Genomic DNA, 23180 nt, shown 5'->3' with positions numbered 1-23180 from the left:
AACCACCACCCAACCCTACCTCACCCTCAGCAATCACTCAAGGAATAAAATGACAGGCTTTACACGACTTTTCACATCCACATTAGGAAAGAATATTTCTAAATGGTCTCAGCTTCCAATCACACGAGCGTTTCATTAAAGAAAGACGCGGGGGCAGGGCCAAGATGGCCCACTAGAAGCTGCCGCGTTCAGAGGCTGCCATGGAGAAAACCGTAAAAAGCATGCGAATCCTTCACCGGCAACCAAGGCATCCAGGTTCTCTCATGAAAACTGACTAGAAGGCCGGTGTGACCCACGGAGAGAAGGAAGAATAGTGTGGTGCGGTGGCCCACCTGAGAGCCACGCAGGGAAGGGGAACCCTCTCCCGTCAGCCAAGGGAGGCGGTGAGTGAGCCTGCTCCCCAGCCGGGGAAACTGCTTTCTCCACGGAACTATGCAGCCCTTGGATCGGAAGACCCCACTCATGAACCCATGCCACTGCGACCTAGCGTCCCAACCCCAGAACACGCAGATTCTTACGGCCTCTCAGCTGGAATCTACTTAAGCCTACCGAACTCCTGGGGCGAAGGGCGACCAGCACCAGCTGCAGCCGCCTGCTGTCTAAGCCCTTTGAGCTCTTTGGGAGAGGGGCAGCAGCCAGCACTGGGATTCGAAACTGCCTGACATGCTAAGTTCCCTGGGCAGGGGAAGGGTGGCACCCATTTCTATAGCTCCAGGCTGTGACTTTCCCCTGGTGGAGCCAGGGAGGCTGGACGGTTTGGTCCCAAGACTTGTTCCCACCGCCCAACACACTGGCTGTGGCAATCTGCAGACAGAGTGCCTCATCAGGCCTAACCCTGACCCATCCTTCCTCATTGGGTGGGGCTTTCCTTCAGGATCTCCAACAACTCCATCCGGAGGCTCAGGGACAGAATTCAGATCTCCCTGTGCCTGAGTACCTATCAGGAGGAGTAGCCACAGTCTCTGTGGACCAGCAGACTTAGCCTTTCCTCCTGGTAGTTATGAGAAATACAGAAACCCAGATGAGTGACTTTCCCCTCAGTGAAGCACACTGCTTCCAGCAAGGGACAAAGTGCTTCCTTAAACAGGTCCTGCTCCCCATGCCACCCAACTGGGTGAGACCCTCCAACAGGGGTTGTCAGACGTCCTATATAGAAGCTATCCTACTGGCATCAGGTTGGTGCCCCTTAAGAACAGAGGTCCCAGAAGAAGGAGCAGGCACCATCTTTCCTTTCTCCAGCCTCCTTGAGTGACATCTCCAGGCATGGGAGTGAGTCAGATGAATATAGCCTGAAGTGAACCCCCAGCAAACTGCAGCAGCCCTACAGAAGGGGGACCTGACTATTGGAAGAAAAACAAATATGCAGAAAGCAGCAACAACAGCATCATCAACAACAACAAAGCCCCCACAAAAAAACCCCATCCAAGGGTCAGCAAAGACCAAAACTAGACAAACTCAGGAAGATGAGAAAGAATAACAACAACAACAACAACAACAAATGCTGAAAACCCAAAATGCCAGAGTGCGTCTTCTCCTCCTAATGATCACAACATCTCTCCATTAAGGACACAGAACTGGACAGAGGATCAGAATGACAAATTGACAGAAATAGGCTTTAGAAGATGAGTAGTAAAACAATTACACTGAGCTAAAGAAGATGTCCTAACCCAATGCAAAGAAGCTAAGAACCTTGATAAAATGTTAGATGAATTGCTAACTAGAATAACCAGTCTAGAGAGGAACATAAATGACCTGATGGAGCTGAAAAACACAGCACAAATACTTCATGAAGCATACACAAGCATTGACAGCTGAATCAACCAAGCAGAAGAGAGGAGTTTGAAGACCTCCTTGCTGAAAAAAAGGCATGCAGACAACATGAGAGAAAAGAGAATGAAAATGAATAAACAAAGCTTCCAAGAAATATAGGACTTCATAAAAAGACCAAACCTATGACTGAATGGACTACCAGAAGGAGATGGGGAGAATGGAAACAAGCTGGAAAACACGCTTCAGGATATTATCCAGGAGAACTTCCTCAACCTAGAAAAACAGGCCAACATGCAAATTCAAGAAGTACAGAAAACATCACTAAGATACTCCATGAGAAGATCAACCCCAAGACACGTAATCTTCAGATTCCCCGAGGTTGAAATGAAAGAAAAATTGTTAAGGGCAGCCAGAGAGAAAGGCCAGGTCACCGACAAAGGGAAGCCCATCAGATTAACAGTGGACCTCTCACCAGAAACTCTATAAGCCAAAAGAGATTAAGGGCCAATATTGAACATTCTTAAAGAAAAGGATTTTCAAGCTAGAATTTCATATCCAGTGAAACTAAGCTTCAGAAGCGAAGGAGAAATAAAATCTTTTTCCAGACAAGCAAATGCTAAGGGATTTTGTTACTTCCAGGCCCACCCTGCAAGAGCTCCTAAAAGAAGCATTATGTATGGAAAGGAAAAATAGGTACCAGCCACTGCAAAAACACACCAAAACATAAAGACCAATGATAATATGTAGAAATTGCATCAACTAGTGTGCATCAACTAGAATGTCCTCCAAGTTCATCTGTGTTGTGGCAAATGACAGAATCTCCTTTTTCCCTTCTTTGTTTATTAACACATTTCCTGTTCAGAAAAAAAAAGAAAAAAAAAACCCATCTCACTGCCTGAGCAGTATTCTCAGGACAAAGGAGAAATGCTTTAAAGCTGAATAATATTCCATCGTGTGCACAGAGCACAGTTTCTTCATTCATCTATCCATGGACACTTTGCTTGTTTCCATAACTTGGCTATTGTGAAGCCCCCAGCGTTTCTGCTCCTTCTGGTCTGGAATGGAGTCCGGGCATCTTTGTTGCTAAGATGGGCATAGGTGATGCTGAGGCTGTTTTTGCAGAGGCCACACTTGCAGATCCACTGGTTTGGATGCGGCCCTCTCTGCTGAGCAGCTGCAGTGAGAATTCATGCTCATCTTGATCGCCGGTAAAATAGGTGGGTTGAATCATGAAAACAACAAGCCAGCCAAACTCCTCTGCCTCCTAAAACCCTTCTAGGAAGGGTTATGAGTTATGGAATTTGGACCATGTCTTGCAGACCCATGCATCCTCCCAGAGTGCTGGGCTCACTTGCAGGTACCTGCCTGAGACAGATGCATCCAGGTATAGAGCATCACTAAGAACTAAGTCCCTTGTAGGCAATGCAGCGTTTGTCTGGTTGGACTGCATTTCCCAGCAACTCGAGCATTAGAGGTTAAGAACTGCCTTGCTTGTGGTTCCTCCTCTCATCTCCTAGGGCTCACTCATCAACAGGGTAATGCTGATCTGTAAGCATTCGCCTCCTCTTGTGTTTCTTCTTTCGGGTTCCAGGGGTGATCAAGGCAAGTGCACGTGGAATCCAGCCACAAGTTTCATCACTGTATCCCAGGGTACAGTGAAAACCCAGCCATTGATGCATGCAGATGCACAGACACAGAGACACTCCAACATGCCCAGGCACATACACATACAGGTATCTATACACACACAGATGTGCATGGACATACATATACAGACACACATATACAAACACACACACACACGCATGAACAGAGACACATTCAGACATGCCCAGGCACACATAGAGGTATCTATACACACTCAGACAAACTTGCAAAGACTTACATGTACAGAAACACATATACAAACACACAAACAGAGACATACTCGGACATGCTCGAGCACACACATGGGTATCTGTATACACACAGACAGACGTGAACAGACTTACATATACAAACATGTATACACACACACACGCCAAAACATTCAGATATGCCCATGCACATACACGACACACAGACAGATGTGCACACACTTCCACATACAGATACACATTTACAGACACACACATGCACACAGAGACATACAGGCAGAAAACACAGGCACTTTCAAACACTCTGAGATGCATATATAGGTATCCACACACACACAGACTTACATACACAGATACACATATACAAACACACACACACATACACAGAGACACACTCATGACATGCTCACACACACAGGTATCTACACACACAGACAGATGTGCACAGATGTACATATACAGATGCACACACACACAGACACACAGGCAAACAGACACTCTCAGGCTTGGGCACATACACTCGTATCTATAAACACACATACTTACATATACAGACACATATATACAAACAGACACACACATGCACAGAGACACACTGGAACATACTCATTCACACACACAGGTATCTATACACACAGACAGATGTGCACAGACTTACATATACAGACACACATACAGACACACACATGCACACAGAAACACACAGGCAAACAGACACTCTCAGACACGCTTGGGCACATACACAGGTATCTATAAACAAACAGAAACACACATACTAACATATACAGACACACATCTGCAAATAGACACAACCATGCACACAGAGACAGGAAGACACACAGATACTCAAATACACTTGGGTATGCACACAGACATCTACATACACACACTGACACACAGAGACATATATACACACATGCATATATACACAGACACATATGCAAAACCACCGACACACATAGAACACATATGCACATACTCATCCACACATACAGGCATATACACAGAGACATGCATAAAACACACAGTACACTATCACAATGTGTACATACCCACAGACATACATGAATACATTCAGAAACATACACACATACATATATGTGCACACATAAATACAAAGGACACAGACACACATACACACACAGACACACACATGCAGGCACACACAAACACTCTCAGATAGACTTGGGCACCCATACAGGCATCTATATAGACACAGACACATAGAGACATATATACACACATACCTATATCACAGACACACAGAGAACATATATGCATATACTCATACACACACACATGCATATACACAGAGATATACATAAAAGATACAGCACAACTGTCACAATGCACACCCATACACAGACACACATGAATACATACAAGAATACACACATACACACATGTGCATTTATGCAGAAACAGACATACACAGGACGCAGATATACGTGCTCACAGAGACATACAGGGGCATATACACAGACATACAGAACACATCTATATACACATACACACATGCATACACACACCAAACCACACAGTTTCACACAGAGCAGACACTGAGGCACACAGACACCCACAGCCAACCACTCACCATCTTTGCTAAGGGAAACAGTACTTGCAGAGTCTTCAGACCTACTTACTGCCGTATCTCTCCTTACATGAACTGGATCCCACATGCCGCTAATACACCCAGCCCTGTGACCATCAGAGGCCCTGTCTCACATTTCCTGAGGGAGCCACCCCCTACCTGGTTCTCAAACTCATTCTCTACCTGGAAAACATAAAGCTCTATGGCCCTGCACACCATTGTCCAGCAAGCCCACTGGACACACAACCGCACTTTAGCATCCTGCTCCTTCTGGAACCTCCCTAAAGGAATCTAAACAAGGACCACTCCAAGCTGCAGCATGGAAAGCGGCCGTGGTGCTACTCACATGCCACCGTGGTCCGTCTCCCATGTGGCGTCCACAGTCTGTTCAGACTCCGGCAGGAAGCCTCATCCCTGGCGGTGGACAGAGCCTTTTCCCCACGCTTTCCTGGCTGCAGACATCCCTCTGCTTGGTGTCCTCCACTCTCTGCTTGGGAGGGAGATGAGAGCCCGGCCAGCGAGCTACCTCACATGGCTCCTGGATCCTGCATGCTGGCCAGGAAAGGAAGCACCTTCATTAAACACACTCTGCACTCATCTGAAATCAGCTTCACACATTCACAGGGAGAAGTCTTTATCAAGAAGAAATCGTGTTTATGCCTGTAGAAGAGCAGCCACTGCCACAATAGCATACTCAAGTATTTCCTTTTCCGAAAACAAAATAGTTATTTGCATGCAAGGAGAAGAGAGATCTCGGGTGTGGAGACCAAGGTCTGAGCAGAAGTGGATTTAGGAGGAGGAGGAGCTCTGGAGAGAAGAGAATTTCACAGCTCAACTGGGGCCTGCAGTTTTTGTGTAGGCCACCGAGTCAAATCTTCTAGGGGTACAGGCAGATCTGTGTGGCCTAGAGATTGGATGGATTTTTATCAGTTATGCAGAGCTGGGAGCAGGATACACCTCATCCCTGTTTCTGGGCCAGAAATCTCTCTATGAACCCACCTGCTCTAAATTGACCACACCTGATCTGTCCCTCCTGCTTTCAATAGAGCACACCTGATTGACCCTGCCCGCTTTATGTATTCCACACCTACTTTATCTTATCCCACGTGCTTTTAGATCACCCAACCTGATTGACTCTACATGCTCTACCTAAACACACCTGATTAATCCCACCTGCTTTCAATAGAGCACACCTGATTGACCCTGCCTGCTTTGAATAGACCACATTGCAGCAATTTAAATATAACACATCTGTTTGACCTTGCCTGCTTTATGGAGACACACCTGATCAATTCCACTGATTTAAATACAACACGCCAGATTGACCCTGCCTGCTTTAAATAGACCACATCTCAGTGATTACACCTGCTTTAAATATACCATACCTAACTGACCCTGCCTCATTTGTGTAGACACATCTGTTCAATCCCACTTCTTTAAACAGATCACACCTGCTTTATCCAACCTGCTTTAAATCATCCATACCTGACTGACTCTACGTGCTCTAAATAAACCACACCTGATCAATCCCATTTGCTTTAAATAGACCTTGCCTGATTGGTACACACCTGGTTTAAAGCCACACCCAATTGACCCCCACATCCTGTAAATCAGCCACAACCGATGAAGCCTACCTGCTTTCAGTTGACTGCATCTGATTTATCCCACTTTCTTGGAACCACACCTGATTTTTTTCCCACCTCTTTTAATTAGACCACATCTAATTGACCCCAATGCTCTAAATAAGTGACACTAGATTGTTTGACCCTGAATGCTCTAAAGAGATTACACCTGATTTATCCCACCAGCTTTAAATAAACTACACCCACTATGGAAAACAATGTGCAGATTCCTTAGAGAACTAAAAGTAGATCTACCATTTGATCCAGCAATCCTACTCCTGGGTATCTAATCAGAGGAAAAGAAGTCATCATATGAAAAAGACTTGTCCACACATGTTTATAGAAGCACAGTTTGCAATTACAAAAATATGGAAGCAGCCCATATGCCCATCAATCAACAGGTAAAAAGAAAATGTGATATAGCTATACCGTGGAATACTACTCAGCCATAAAAAGGAATGCAATAATGGCATTTGCAGCAACCTGGATGGAGTTGGAGACTGTTATTCTAAGTAAAGTAACTCAGGAATGGAAAACCAAATATCAAATGTTCTCACTTATTAGTGGGAGCTAAGCTATCAGGATGCAAAGGCACAGAAATGATGTAAGGGATGTTGGTGACTCAGGGGAAAGGGTGGGAGTGGGGTGAGGGATAAAAGACACATTGGATACAGTGTACACTGCTTGGGTGACGGGTACAACAAAATTGCAGAAATCACCACTAAAGAACTTATCCTTGTAACTTCACTACCACCTCTTCTCCCAATACTACCACCTGTTCCTCCAATACCTATTGAAATAACATAAATAAATAAATAAATAAACCAAACCTGATTGAGTGCACCTGCTTTAAATCATCTTCCTGAACATACTTAGATATACTCAGCCCTAATTCTGAAGAGAACAGCTCAAGGGCCCACACAATCTGAAAGGGAACTAGGGAACTCAGTCAGAGGTTGTTTTCTTTCCTCACTAAGGTCATGATGGAAGAACCACAGCTGACTTTGCAAGGCAGGTCTGAACACACTGTGCTCTCAAGATGGATCTAGAAACTCAATCCCACTCTTTTTCTTACCTCAGTAATTATAGTCCATTCTGCATTAGGGAGACAGGTGTGTTCCCTTAAATACTTTTTGTATGCAAAAAGCACTCAATTATAACATAGGGCTTATGGAAAAAACAGTGTGGAGTAATATTTACATACAATATACAATATTTATTTGTCAATTAAAAATGAATAAATAGGGCTGGGTGCGGTGGCATCCCAGCACTTTGGGAGGTGGAGGCGAGTAGATTACTTGAGCCTAGGAGTTTGAGACTAGCCTGGGCAACATAGCAAAACCCCTTCTCTACAAAAAATACATGAAATTAGCCAGCCATAGTGGTGCGCCACTGTAGTCTCAACTACAGCTCACTGCAGCTCTGCCTCCTGGGTTCAAACAATTCTCCTGGCTCAGTCTCCTGAGTAGCTGGGATTATAGATGCCACCACCACACCTGATTAATTTTTGTATTTTTAGTAGAGATGGGGTTTCATAGTGTTGGCCAGGCTGGTCTTGAACTCCTGACCTCAGGTGATCCACCTGCCTTGGCCTCCTAGAGTGTTGAGATTACAGGTGTGAGCTAGCGTGCCCAGCCACATGACTTTTCTGATACCTTTTCTATTGCTTACATATTTGTTTTTTTCATTCAAAAGTGCCTTCTTTTTGTCTGAAGCAGTTAACTGATGACTGAATAGTTGCAGAATGAAAACAAACTTGAAGGTGTTGTCAGAAAGTCCTACCAAGGCTGTTTTCCTTGGTGGTGACCAATTTTTTTTTTCCCTGGGAGACAAGCAGGGCCAAGAAGTCAGGGATATTTTGGGAACTTTAAGGAGGAAACTGAGTGGAAGATGGTGAGAGAATTATTCCTATACAAAGGACTTTGGAGAAGGTGAGAATTATGGGACCATAACCTGTTGCACAGGAGTGGAGAGTCCTGGGTGGCACTGAAGTTGGCTAAGTATATGTGTTCTGAAAGTTAAATACTGAGCCAAAAATGCATTAACAGCTCCTTCCATTAGGGATATTTTGTGTGTGTGTGTGTGTGTGTGTGTGTGTGTGTGTGTGTGTGTGTGTGTATGTGCAGGGTTGGTGGAAATTTAAGCAGGATGCACAGGAAGTTGCTGTTTATAAGGGGGCTGTGTTCATCTCCTAGGGTTGCCATAACAAAGAGCCACAGACTGGGTGGCTTGAACAACAGAAACTTATTTCCCCACTGTCCTGGAGGCTGGAAGTCTGAGATGAAGGTGTGGGAAGCACTGGTTCCTCCTGAGGCCTCTCTCCTTGGCTTGCAGACACCATCTTCTCCCTGAGTGCTCACATGATCCTCCCTTTGTGCAGGTCTGTGTCCAAATCTCCTCTCTTATAAGAGCTCTAGTCTTACTGGATTAGGGCCATTCATAATGACCTCATTGTACCTTAATTACCTTTTTAAACACCTATCTCCAAATAAAGTCACATTCTAAGATACTGAGACTTAGGGCTTCAGCATGGACATTTTAGGGGCACATAATTAACTCTGTAACAGAAGATGGAGATATTTTTCCTTCCAAAAATCTATCATCTGCATTGGGAAGTCAGGTTCCAACAGACACACTGAAATATGCACTTTTTATTTTCGCGTCCATCAAGAAAAAAAATGCAACCCTTGCTCTTGTAGTTATTACAGGAGAGTGGAAAAATTATTTGACAAATGCCAAATGAAACCAAAAGAACGCTTGCATTTTTCTCTTTTAGCACTTCCAACATAGACTTTGTCAGCCTCTGTCCATATCAGCAAAGACAGGAGCAGAGAAAAAAGTCAGTGGGGAAACCCAGCTTACGCTCCATGCTCAGGGAAAGGCCTCCTTATGTTGTTAGGTTCCATTGACTGACTTTGCTGAGCAGCTCCTTTACATCAACTTTGCGGGATGTTGGTCCATACCTCACCTTCACTCACCCACTTACAAACATTCCCTAGATATAGAATGGGCTGTATACTACAGGCCTTCAAGACCAAGGCAGGGAACTTCCACCTGGAGCCAACTCACTGCATGTAAGTGTTTAATCCAACAGATATATTGTAAGACATGCAGTATGAATAGTGCATATTTAAGATAAGGTGAAACAGCAAAAGAAATTATCAACAGAGTAAGAAGACAACTTACAGAATGGGGAAAGTATTTGCGAAGTATGCAGTGGACAAAGGATGAATATCCAGAAAGTATAAGGAACTTAAACAAGTCAACAAGAAAAAAAAAAAAAAAACCCCAAAACAAATAATCCAACAAAAAGTCAGCAAACGACATGAGCATACAGATTTCAAAAGAAGACATATATGAATCCAACAGTCATATGAAAAAAAACTTGACATCACTGATCATTAGAGAAATGCAAATCAAAATCACAATGAGATAGCATCTCACAGCAGCAAGAATGGCCTTAAAAAGTGAAAAAACAACAGACGCTGCTGAGGCTGCAGAGGAAAGGGAACACTTATACACTTCTGGTGGGAATGCAAATGAGTTAAGCCCTGATGGGAAGCAGTTTGGAGATTTCTCAAAGATTTAAAAATAGAACTACCATTCCACCCAGCAATTTCATTACTGGGTATCTACCCAAAGGAAAATAAACCATTCTACCAGAAACAAACATACACTGTTATGTTCCTCACAGAACTATTTACAATAGCAAAGACATGGAACCAAGTTAACTGCCCATCAATGGTGGACAGGATAAAGAAAATTTGGTACATATACATGATGGAATACTACACACTCAAGATAAAGAATGAAATCATGTCCTTTGCAGAAACATGGGTGCAGCTGCAGGCCGTTATCTTAAGTGAATTAACACAGCAACAGAAAATCAAATACCACATGTTCTCACTTATTAATGGGAGCTAGACATTGAGTATACATGCACACAGAGATAGGTACAGTGGACACCAGGGATTCCAAAAGCAGGAAGGGAGAGAGGAGGAGAAGGGTTGAAAAGGTACTTATTGGGTACCTGACTCACACATGAATGATAGGTTCATTAGCAGCCCAAACCTCAGCATCATGCAATATGCCCAGGTCAGAAGCTTACACAGGTACCTCCTGAATCCAAAATAAAATAAGTATCAATAAAAGAAAAGGTGAAACTTCAAGGATACCTACACTGGCATGGATCAAGGAGATACTTGGGACAACATTTTCAGATTCCAGGAGAATATAATCTTTCCCTGCTATGTGCATTTGCATACATTGGCTTCTTATGAGATGCCACGTATCTTGAACACTTATGTATCCCGATCATGGTTAAGTTTTATCAACTGAAAAACAAGAACTCTATACTCATCTTGCCAATGGCTATGAGAATAAGTGATACTTGCTATGATGCAATTAACCCCAGCCTGACCCACATGCCCAGCACTCACTTGGGGTGGTTATTACTACATTTATCTTCAAATGAAAGGAAGAATGTGAACCTCTCCTAAATCACTTGGCTGGATTGGCTCTGACTTTTCATATTAGACTTAAACAATTACTGAAGCTTTAGCCTGGGGTAGAATGAATTTGTATTAGTCAGTTCTCATGCTGCTAATAAAGATATACTGAAGAGTGGGTAATTTATAAAGAAAAAAGATGTCCAATGGACTTACAGTTTCACATGGTTGGGAGGCCTCACAATCATGGCAGAAGATGAAGGAAGAGGAAATGGACTTCTTACATGGTGGTAGGCAAAAGAGAGAGGACTCGTGCTGGGGAACTCCTCCTTACAAACCCATCAGATCTTGTGAGACTTATTCACTATCATGAGAACAGCATGGGAAAGACCCATGCCCATGATCCAAATACTTCCCATCAGGTCCCTTCCATGATGTATGGGAACTGTGGGAACTACAATTCAAGATGAGATTTGGGTGGGGACACAGCCAAACCATACCACAATTCTTTTGCAAACTTTCTTATTTGTCAAAGCACTTAAAGAGACTTGGTTCTTAATTTTTTTTTTTAATAATTTCGCTTTAGAGCCAATCACATCATTTGCTAAGCAAGTGGTGCTGAATTAATTTTCCTTTAACAGATGCATTTATATTTCTAACTGACATCTCTTAAAGTAAGTTGAATTTGGGACTGGTATTGAATTGCATTTAATGCTTTATTACTATTTCCTCGAGTCTGAAGGATCTGTTTGCAAATGCAGCAGTTTCAGGATAAATATACAAAGACTGTCTTTCCATCATCTCTCAAATAATTTTAATACTTTTTAAAAATTAAGATAAGAATAGTCAGGATTCTTTTCAATACTACTCTTTTTAGATTATGCATGTTCCTTCAGAATGCTTCATTTTTATCAGATTAGTCAGCAGCTGGCAAATTAATAAAATTTTGATCAAAAACATTTACTCAATGACTCAAGGCACATTTTTAAACTACATGAATATGGTCATCTTTTGTACTGTTTTGTGTTACTTTGTGGATTAATGTTTACAGTGTTGAATGATTCCAGGACATGAATATGACCTCCTTCCTCTTCCTGGTTTTTGTTCTTCTCTCTCTTCCACAGTGGACACATTCCTGGAAGTGCATGAGAGTGAAGCCTACAGCATTCCATATGCTGTGGGGGGACCGTCCAAGCTACTATTAGTACACTATTTCAGTGTCATACAGTTTCTCTCCTCCAATGACTCATGGAGTCCTTGTGCTGAGTTATGAGCATCATATTCTATAAATAGGTTTTATCTACCCTAGTCTATTGGCCAAGTCTATCACCCCAATCATACTTTAACCATTGTGGAGAGCGGTGTGGTGATTCCCCCAAGAAGTAAGAACAGGCTGGGTGCAGTGGCTTACACCTGTAATCCCAACAATTTGGGAGGCCGAGAGGAGTGGATGTCCTGAGGTCAGGAGCTTGAGACCAGCCTGGTAAACATGGCAAAATCCCATCTCTACTCAAAAAATAAAAAAATTAGCCAGATGTGGTGGTGGGCACCTGTAATCCTAGCTTCTCAGGAGGCTAAGGAACAAGAACTGTTTGAACCCGAAGGTGGTGGTTGCAGTGAGTTTAGATCATGTCACTGCACTCCAGCCTAGGCAACAGAGTGAGACTATGTCTCAAATAAATAAATAAATAAAGCTAAAAGCACAACTACTGTTTGATCCAGCAATCTTATTACTGGGCATATACACAGAGGAATTAAAATCATTCTACTATAAAGACATGTACATACAAATGTTCATTGCAACACTTCACAATAGCAAATACATGGAATCAGCCTAAATGCCCATCTATGACAGATTGGATAGAGAAAAAGTGGTACATGTACAACGTGGAATACTATGCATCCACAAAAAGGAATGAGTCCGTCTTTAGAGGGAACATGGATCCAGCTGGAGGCCATTATCCTCAGCAAACTAACACAGAAATGGAAAACCAAATGTTGCATGCCCTCACTTACATGTGGGGGTTAAATGATGATAACTTATGAGCACAAAGAAGGAAACAACATACACTGGGGTCTACTTGAAGGGGAGGGTGGGAGGAGGAGAGGAGCAGAAAATATAATTATTGGGTACTGAGCTTAATACCTGGGTGATGAAATAATCTGGATAACAATTCCCCATTGACATGGATCTACCTATGTAACAAACTTTCACATGTACTTAAAATAAGCAAATTTACAAGAAAAAGTCAAATAACCCCATCAAAAAGTGGGCAAAGGATATGAACAGACACTTTTATATAGAAGACATTTATGCAGCCAACAGACACATGAAAAAATGTGCATCATTACTAGTCACCAGAGAAATGCAAATCAAAACCACGATGAGGTATCATCTTAAGCCAGTTAGAATGGGGGTCATTAAAAAGTCAGGAAGCGGCCGGGCGCGGTGGCTCAAGCCTGTAATCCCAGCACTTTGGGAGGCCGAGGCAGACGGATCACGAGGTCAGGAGATCGAGACCATCCTGGCTAACACGGTGAAACCCTGTCTCTACTAAAAAAAAAAAATACAAAAAAAAAAAAAAAACCTAGCCAGGCGAGGTGGCGGGCGCCTGTAGTCCCAGCTACTCGGGAAGCTGAGGCAGGAGAATGGCGGGAACCCGGGAGGCGGAGCTTGCAGTGAGCCGAGATCACGCCACTGCACTCCAGCCTGGGCAACAGAGTGAGACTCCGTCTCAGAAAAGAAAAAAAAAAAACCTATGCACAAGCTGAAAAATCTCTCTTGCGGTATGTGTTGAAAACATTCAAGAGCAGGAACTGTGTTACTGTTGGTATTATGTTCCTAACATGGACCATGGTGGCTAAGGCATAGTAGAAGCTTAGTAGCTATAGAGGAATGGAAGAAAAGAAGAAAGGAAGGAAGGAAGGAAAGAAATAACATAGATTCAATGAAATAGGCATCTTGATGTGGTGGTTAACTTTATGGGTCAACTTGACTGAACCACAAGGTTCCCAGAATTTAGTTAAACATTATTGCTGGATATGTCTGTGAAGATATTTGCAGAGAAGATTAGCAATTGGTGGATTGTGTGAAGCAGGTTGCCTTCACTAGTGTAGACAGGCGTGATCCAATCTGTTGAAAGTCTAAATATAAAAGAAAGAAAAAAGATCACTTATGTTCTGTTCTAAACTGGCCATTCTAGTTAGAAATTTGTCTAACCTTTTTTCAATGTTCTTAACTTCCTTGCATTGGGTTAGAATATGTTCCTTTATCTCAGAGGAGTTTGTTATTACCCATGTTCTGAAGCCTATTTCTGTTAATTTGTAAAACTCATTCTCCAACCAGTTTTGTTCCCTCGCTGGTGAGGAGTTGTGATCCTTTGGAGGAGAAGAGGCTTCTGGTTTTTTGGAATTTTCAGCCTTTTTGCGCTGATTTCTCCCCATCTTCATGAATTTATCTACCTCAGACTTTGATGTTGGTGATCTTTGGATGGGGTTTCAGTGTGGATGTCCTTTTTGATGATGTTCATGCTTTTCCTTTCTGTTTGTTAGTTTTCCTTCTAATAGTCAGACCCCTCTGCTGCAGGTCTGTTGGAGTTTGCTGGATGGTATTCTGCTGTTTGCCTGGATATCACCAGTGGAGGCTGCAGAACAACAATGATTGCTGCCTGTTCCTTCGTCCCAGAGGGTTATATGCCAGAGGCCAGCTGGAACTCTTCTGTATGAGGTGTCTGTAAACATCTGCTGGGAGGTGTCTCCTTGTCAGGAAGCACAGGGGTCAGGAACCCACTTGAGAAGGCAGTCTGTCCTTTAGCAGAGCTCAAGCACTATGCTGGGAGAACTGCTGCTCTCTTCAGAGCTGGCAGGCAGGAAGGTTTAAGTCTGCTGAAGCTGCGCCCACAACCACCCCTTCCCCCAGGTGCTCTGTCCCAGAGAGATGAAGTTTTTATCTATAAAGTTTTATCTCTGCTTTTTTTTCAGAGATGCCCTGCCAAGAGAGGAGGAATCTAGAGAGGCAGTCTGGCTACAGCGGCTTTGCTGAACTGCGGAGGGCTCTGCCCAGTTGGAACTTCCACTAAAGAGCTGGTACCATTCCTTCTAAAACTATTCCAATCAACAGAAAAAGAGGGACTCCTTCCTAACTCATTTTATGACGCCAGCATCATCCTGATATGAAACCCTGGCAGAGATACAACAACAACAAAAAAAACAAAATTTCAGGCCAATCCCTGATGAACATTCATCCGAAAATCCTCAACAAAATAACGGCAAACCGAATCCAGCAGCACATCAAAAAAGTTATCCACCATGAACAAGTGGGCTTCATCCCTGGGACACAAGCCTGGTTCAACATAAGTGAATCAGTAAGTGTAATCCAGCACATAAACAGAACCAATGACAAAAACCACCTGATTATCTCAATAAATGCAAAAAAGACGTAAAATAAAATTCAACACCCCTTCATGCTAAAAACTCTCAGTAAACTAGGTATTGATAGAACATATCTCAAAATAATAAGAGCTATTTATGACAAACCCACAGCCAATGTTATACTGAATGGGCAAAAACTGGAAGCATTCACTTTGAAAACCAGTAAAAGACAAGGATGACCTCTCTCACCTCTGCTATTCAACATAGTGTTGGAAGTTCTGGTCAGGGCAATCAGGCAAGAGAAAGAAATAAAGGGCATTCAAATAGGAAGAGAGAAAGTCAAATTATGTCTGTTTGCAGATGACACGATTGTATATTTAGAAAACCCCATCATCTCAGCCCAAAATTGCCTTAAGCTGATCAGCAACATCTCAAGACACAAAATCAATGTGAAAAAATCACAAGCATTCCTATATACCAATAATACACAGAGAGTCAAATCATGAGTGAACTCCCATTCACAATTGCTACAAACAGAATAAAATACCTAGCAATACAACCTACAAGGGATGTGGAGGACCTCTTCCAGGAGAACTATAAACCACTGCTCAAGGAAATAAGACAGGTCACAAACAAATGGAAAAACATTCCATGTTCATGGATAGGAAGGGTCAATATCATGAAAATGGCCATATTGCCCAAGGTAATTTATAGATTCAATGCTATCCCTATCAAGCTACCATTGACTTTCTTCACAGAATTAGAAAATTCAACTTTAAATTTCACATGGAACCAAAGAAGAGCCCACATAGCCAAGACAATCCTAAACCAAAAGAACAAAGCTGGAGGTATTACACTACCCAACTTCAAACTATACTGCAAGGTACAGTAACCAAAACAGCATGGTACTGGTACCAAAACAGGTATATAGACCAGTAGAACAGAATAGAGGCATCAGAAATAATACCACACATTTACAACCATCTGATCTTCAACAATTCTGAACAAAACAAGATATAGGGAAACGATTCCCTATTTAATAAATGGTGTTGGGAAAACTGGCTAGCCAAATGCAGAAAACTGAAACTGGAACACTTTCTTACACCTTGTACACAGATTACCTCAAGATGGATTAAAGACTTAAATGTAAGGCCTAAAACCATAAAAATCCTAGAAGAAAACCTAGGCAATAAGCTTGGGCAAAGACTTCCATTCAGGACATAAGCATGGGCAAAGACTTCATGACTAAAACAACAGAACCAATAGCAACAAAAGCCAAAATTGACAAACGGAATCTAATTAAACTAGAGAGATTCTTTTGCACTGGTCATTAGAGTAATGCAAATCAAAACCACAATGAGATACCATCTCACACCAGTTAGAATTGCAATTATTAAATAGGAAAGAACAGATGCAGGAGAGGATGTGGAGAAATAACGTTTCTACACTGTTGGTGGGAGTGTAAATTGGTGCAACCATTGTGGAAGACAGTGTGGCAATTCCTCAAGGATATAGAAGTAGAAATATCATTTGACCCAGCAATCTCATTGCTGGATATATACCTGAAGGATTATAAATCATTCTACTATAAAGACACATGCACAACTGTGTTTACTGTGGCACTGTTCACAAAACCAAAAACTTGGAACCAACTGAAATGGTCATCAACGATAGACTGGATAAAGAAAATATAGCATATAACACCATGGAATACTACATAGCCATAAAAAGGATGAGTTCATGTCCTTTTCAGGGACATGGATGAAGTTGGAAACCATCCTTCTCAGCAAACTAACACAAGAACAGAAAACCAAATAATGCATGTTCTCTCTCATAATTGGGGGTTGAACAATGAGAACATGTGGACACAGAGAAGGGAACATCACACAAGGGGGCCTGTCTGGGGGTTGGGGGCTAAGGGAGGGTAGCATTAGGAGAAATATCTAATGTAGATCATGGGTTGATGGGTGCAGCAAGCCAACATGGCATGTGTATACCTATGTAACAAGCCTGCATGTTCTTCACATCTACCCCAGAACTTCAAATATAATTAAAAAAAGAAGAAGTGAGAATTCACTTTTTCTACCTGACTGCTTGAGCTGGGACATTGGTCTTCTCCCGCTATTAGACTGAAACTTAAGCCATTGGCCCTTCTGGAGCTGAGGCCTCTGCGCTTGGACTGGAACCCACACTTTCAGCCCTCCTGGGTCTCCAGCCTTCAGATTCAGACTGGAAATCACACTCTTGGCTCTCCTGAGTCTTAGGCCTTCAGGTTTAGACTGGAACTCACACCCTTAGCTCTCCTGGGTCTCAGGCCTTCAGACTCAGACTGGAACTCAGACCATTGGCTCTTCTGGGTCTTAGGCCTTCACACTCAGACTAGATTCACACCATTGGCTCTCCTGCAACTCCAGTTTGCAGATATTAGATCATGGGGCTTTTTAGTCTCCATAATCATGTCAGCCAATATATAATACATGCATTTTATTTGTTCTGCTTCTCTCAAGTAATGCACTTAATGTCTGCATTTTTGTCTCTAGATCCCACCAGCTGAGAAACAGGCCTTTCAGCATGCTGGGCCGATAGGGACCCAAGAGATTCATGGATACCACCTGCCTTGCTGGGAGAAAATTTCCTCTTCCTGACTCATAACACGTGTGCGTGTTTCTGTGCATGATAAAACATCTGGTACAGCTCAGTTTCCTCAGCTACAAAAGGAGAATATAGAAAGAGATAGAAGGGACTTAATTTCATTCACACAGATCTTTATTTTGCTGCCTCATGTGTTGGGTTCTCCTTGAGTTTCTGCTGACTTTCTGTGAGGCAGAAATAATCTTTGTGGTTGAGTGCAGCTGTTGAGGTTTTCAGAATGACCTCTTTTGAGAAAGTCAGCAAGCTGGCACTGGCAGGTAAAACATGTACTCCCTCAGTAGTCCTTTTCAGCTCTGTGACTCAGTTTACCATCAATGCAGCCAGAACATATTTGATTCAGGGCTTCAGTATGGCTCCTGTATCCCACAATGTGTGGGCCTGTTCCTGTTCAACATCTAGTATGGGCTAAACTATATCCCACTAAAATTCATACGTTGAAACCCAAACCCCCGGGACCTCAGAATGTGTTTGTGTTTAGGGATAGGGATTTTAAAGAGGTAACTAAGGTAAAGTGAGGTCACTATGGTGGGCCCTGAGGCAATGTGACTGGTATCCTTATAAGAAGAGGATATGAGGACACAAACACAGAGGGGATGATCTTGTAAGGACACAGGGAGAAGATAGTGTCTACAAGCCCATGAGAGAGACCTCAGGAGGAACCAGCCCTGCCTACACCTTGATCTTGGACTTCCAGCCTTCAGGACTATGGGAGAATCAATGTCTGTTGTTTATAAGCCACCCAATCTATGGTATTCTGTGCTAGCAGCCTAAAATGAATTAAGGCATCTCATAAGAAGAGGAGATAAAGACACAGACACACACAGAAAGATGACCCTGTGAGGACATGGGGAGAAGATGACATCTACAAGCCAAGAAGAGAGGCTTCAGGAGGAATCAGCCCTGCTCACACCTTGATCTCAGACCTCCATCCTCCAGGACTGTGAGAGAATAAATGTCTGTTATTTCAGCCATCCTGTTTATGGTATTCTGCTACAGCAGTCTAAAGTGGACTAAGACATCTTATAAGAAGACGAGATGAGGACACACACATGCACACAGGGGGATGACCACATGAGGACACTTGGAGAGGATTGCATCTACAAGCCCAGGAGGGAGGCCTCAGGAGGAGCCAGCCCTGCCCACACCTTGATCTTGGACTTCCATCCTCCATGATGGTGGGAAAATAAATGTCTGTTGTTGAAGCTCTCCAGTCTTAGGTATTTTATTGTTTTGCCTCAGCAGACTGATAAACTATCCATTGTTTGTGGTCCAGTGGGGATTCCAAGTGATGGTTTTGCTTTGTGTAGAATGAAAGAGCCATGTCCAAGCAGGAAAGTAAATGAGACAATCTCAAGTTCTCTCTTTTCCTAACAAACATCTATTCATTGATTCACTTCAAGAGGAACAAAAGGCTATTGTCTCTCACTCTTTTCCAGTAACGGCTGTTGTTTTACCTTGCAGTATAGTGTGTGTACGTGCCTGTGTGTTTATGTACATGCCTGTGGGTTTACGCACGTGTGTTATAATGCCATGCCCATTTGACAGTAAACTCTTATAGGATCCTGGGAGATGCACCAGATATTTAGTAATAAGACACACATGTCAGCTTACATTTTCAAAAGAAGGAAATAAAATGAACATCACATTTCATGTGATGCAATCTTTTTATCCTTAATCCTTGGAAAAAGCCTACCAGCAGATAGAAACATCTCTATTTTCAGAGTGATGAACCCGGCCTCCATAATGTATGTGTACTGTTTAGGATACATGATCTAGTGAGTGACTAGGGTAAGACTCAAACCCAGTGTTTTGAGTCTGAGCTTTTTGTTGCACCACTTTTTTAAATACATACTGAGCCCCAACAAAATATTCCTAGATTTATTTGTTTCATCATGTAAATCTCAGCCGTTCTGAAAAACTTCAGGGCAAGTTACTGAAAGCCTGTCCTTGTTCTGTCCCCTAGGATTGAGCCAGAAAGGAAAAAACTGTGATGGGCTAAATTGCATTCCCCTAAAATTCATATGTTGAAGTCCTAAATTCCAGGACATTCGAATGTGGCTGTATTTGGAGACAGGATCTTTAAAGAGGTGATTAAGGTAAAATGATGTCATTAGAGTGAACCCTGATCCAATGTGACTGGTTTCCTTATAAGAGGAGGAGATAAGGACTAGCTCTGACCATACTTTGATCTCTGACTTCCAGCCTCCAGGACTGCAGGAGAATAAATGTCTGTTGCTTAAGCTACCCAGTATATGCTATTCTATTATAGCAGACTGAAATGAACTAAGACAACCCAGAAGAGGCAATAACAGAGACACACACAGATGACCCTGTGAGGACCCAGGGAGAAGATGGTGTCTATAAACCAATGAAAGAAATCTCTGGAGGAACCGGCCCTGCCCACAACTTAATCTCACACTTTTAGCCTCCAAGACTATGGGAGAATTGGTGTCTATTGTTTATAAACCTCGCAGTCTATGGTATTTTTTTTGTAGCATCCTGAAATGGACTAAGACATTGCATAAGAAAAGGAGATGAGGAAACAGACACACACAGAGGGACAACCATGAGAGGACACAGGGAGAAGATGGTGTCTCCAAGCCCAGGAGAGAGGCCTCATAAAGTACCAGGCCTGCCCACATCTTGATATTGGACTTCCAGCCTCCAGGACTCTGTGAGAATTAATGTCTGTTTCTTCAGCCCCCTGGTCTGCAGACCTTTGTTATGATGGCCTCGGCTGACTTATAAAATGGTCTTGTGTGGTCCGGTACTCAGGACAGGTAGGGCTTATGGTATCTTTACAGAGAGACAACTGTTTACAGACTGCACAGCCAGTCTTGAACACATTCACTGCTTTATTTAGGCTACTTACCACTGTCTTTTTTGGGGGGAAGAAAAGATCACAGAATTGACTTTACCGAAACCTCAGTGAAAACTGTTTGCAATTGGTCTCTCACTGGGTCATTGACAAGACTCAGCATAAAGGGGAAATAGAAAGTAACACATGAGCCATTTGTGGCTAATGTTTCTAGCTCTGGCCATCTGGAAATTCCAGGGGGCATCAGAATAATCTTGGGGAGGGTGCCCTGGAAGAGTAGTTGATCCTAAATTAAAGTCTTAGCTGGGTCCTGAGAGACCTTAAAACTGGCAAGCCACCTAGATGCAGAATCGTTTTTATAAAACTGAAAATGGAATTAATTATCAATGGTATGCATTCAAGACGTACTTAGAGTGCCCTTGAATTAGTGGCAAATATTTTGCTTAAATTTCAGTCCAAAACATGGATTGCCTTCTGGAATGTGGAGGGGATGAGAGTTACAAATGCATAGTTGTGTCCATGTTCACATCCTACACAATTATTAATTCATCAGACAGATAATTAGCTTTCCAGACTTCCTAACCTTCTCAATAGGACTCTAAAAATACAGAAAGCCCATGTGCATTTTCATTCTTATGGAATGTTATCCTTTTGAAAAGTATTATCCAAGAGGGGGAAGGAAGCAGAATTACTGACTTCTGGAAAACACATGCCTCTAGCAGTGTAATTTTTCATCGACTATGAATTCTTCATGGCTGGTCTGGCTTCATCTGGAATTCATGGAGCGCCCACATGACTTTAACTTCACCATCATAAACTATAAGGCACAGAGATCCCTAACGCATTCTTGTCACACAGAAAAAGTAACTATGTGAGAGGATGATATATTAATTTTGTATTTTAATAATATCTACATGTATTTCATAACCACATGTTTTAAACCTCACATATACACAATAAAATTTATTTAAGGAATTTTAAATGAGAACATGTGGTATTTGGTTTTCATGCAGATAACCTTTCCCTAGAAACAGAGGTGGAAAATGTGAGTTGAATAGACAAAGAATTATGTGAGGCTATTTTGAAAAATAACCAAATGGCTGCATCCATTGCAACATTGCCACCTGTAACTTTATCGATTAGTGACTTTTTTTTTTTTTTTGAGACAGAGTCTCACTCTGTAACCCAGGCTGGAGTGCAGTAGCACAATCTTGGCTTACTGCAATTTCCACCTCCTGGGTTCAAGCAATTATCTGCCTTAGCCTCCTAAGGAGCTGGGATTACAGGTGCCCACCACCATGCCTGACTAATTTTTGTATTTTTAGTAGAGATGGGGTTTCACCAACTTACCAGGCTGAACTGGAACTCCTGACCTCGTGATTCACCTGCCTCAGCCTCTCAAAGTGCTGGGATTACAGGCATGAGCCACCACACCGTGCCAATTTTTTTTTTTTTTTTTACAGTTTCCCTCTGTTGCCCAGGTTGGAGTGTAGTGGTATGATCTTGGCTCACTGCAACATTTGTCTCTCAGGTTCAAGTGATTCTCCTGCCTCAGCCTCCCATGTAGCTGTGATTACAGGCACATGTCACAATGCCCGGATAATTTTTGTACTTTTAGTAGAGATGGGGTTTCGCCATGTTGGCCAGGCTGCTCTCAAACTGCTGTCCTCACGTGATCTGCCCACTTCATCCTCCCCAAGTGCTAGGATTACAGGTGTGAGCCATTGTGCCTGGCCAATTAGTTACTTTTGAAGCTTGATATTCAAATGTATATACCATAGGATACTTAGAAATAATAAAATACTTAGAAAAATGAGACAAAAAGAGGAACTGGCCATTAGGTGTCTACAAGCATTTACAAACAGTCACAACAGTCTCTGTGGTGTTACTGGTTTGGTGACCATCTTAAATCAAGATATCCCAGAGGATGGAGTGGGCTTCAAGGGTGAATGCAGGAAGAATCTCCAAACCTAAAAAAGAATATCACTAACTTGAGAGGTCCTATGGATCCCAATGGACATTTGGATCTGTGTGTGTGTGTGTGTGTGTATG

This window comes from Macaca thibetana, chromosome Y, assembly GCF_024542745.1.
Source record: "Macaca thibetana thibetana isolate TM-01 chromosome Y, ASM2454274v1, whole genome shotgun sequence".
Lineage (NCBI taxonomy): Eukaryota > Metazoa > Chordata > Mammalia > Primates > Cercopithecidae > Macaca > Macaca thibetana.
This window is presented reverse-complemented; position numbering follows the sequence as displayed.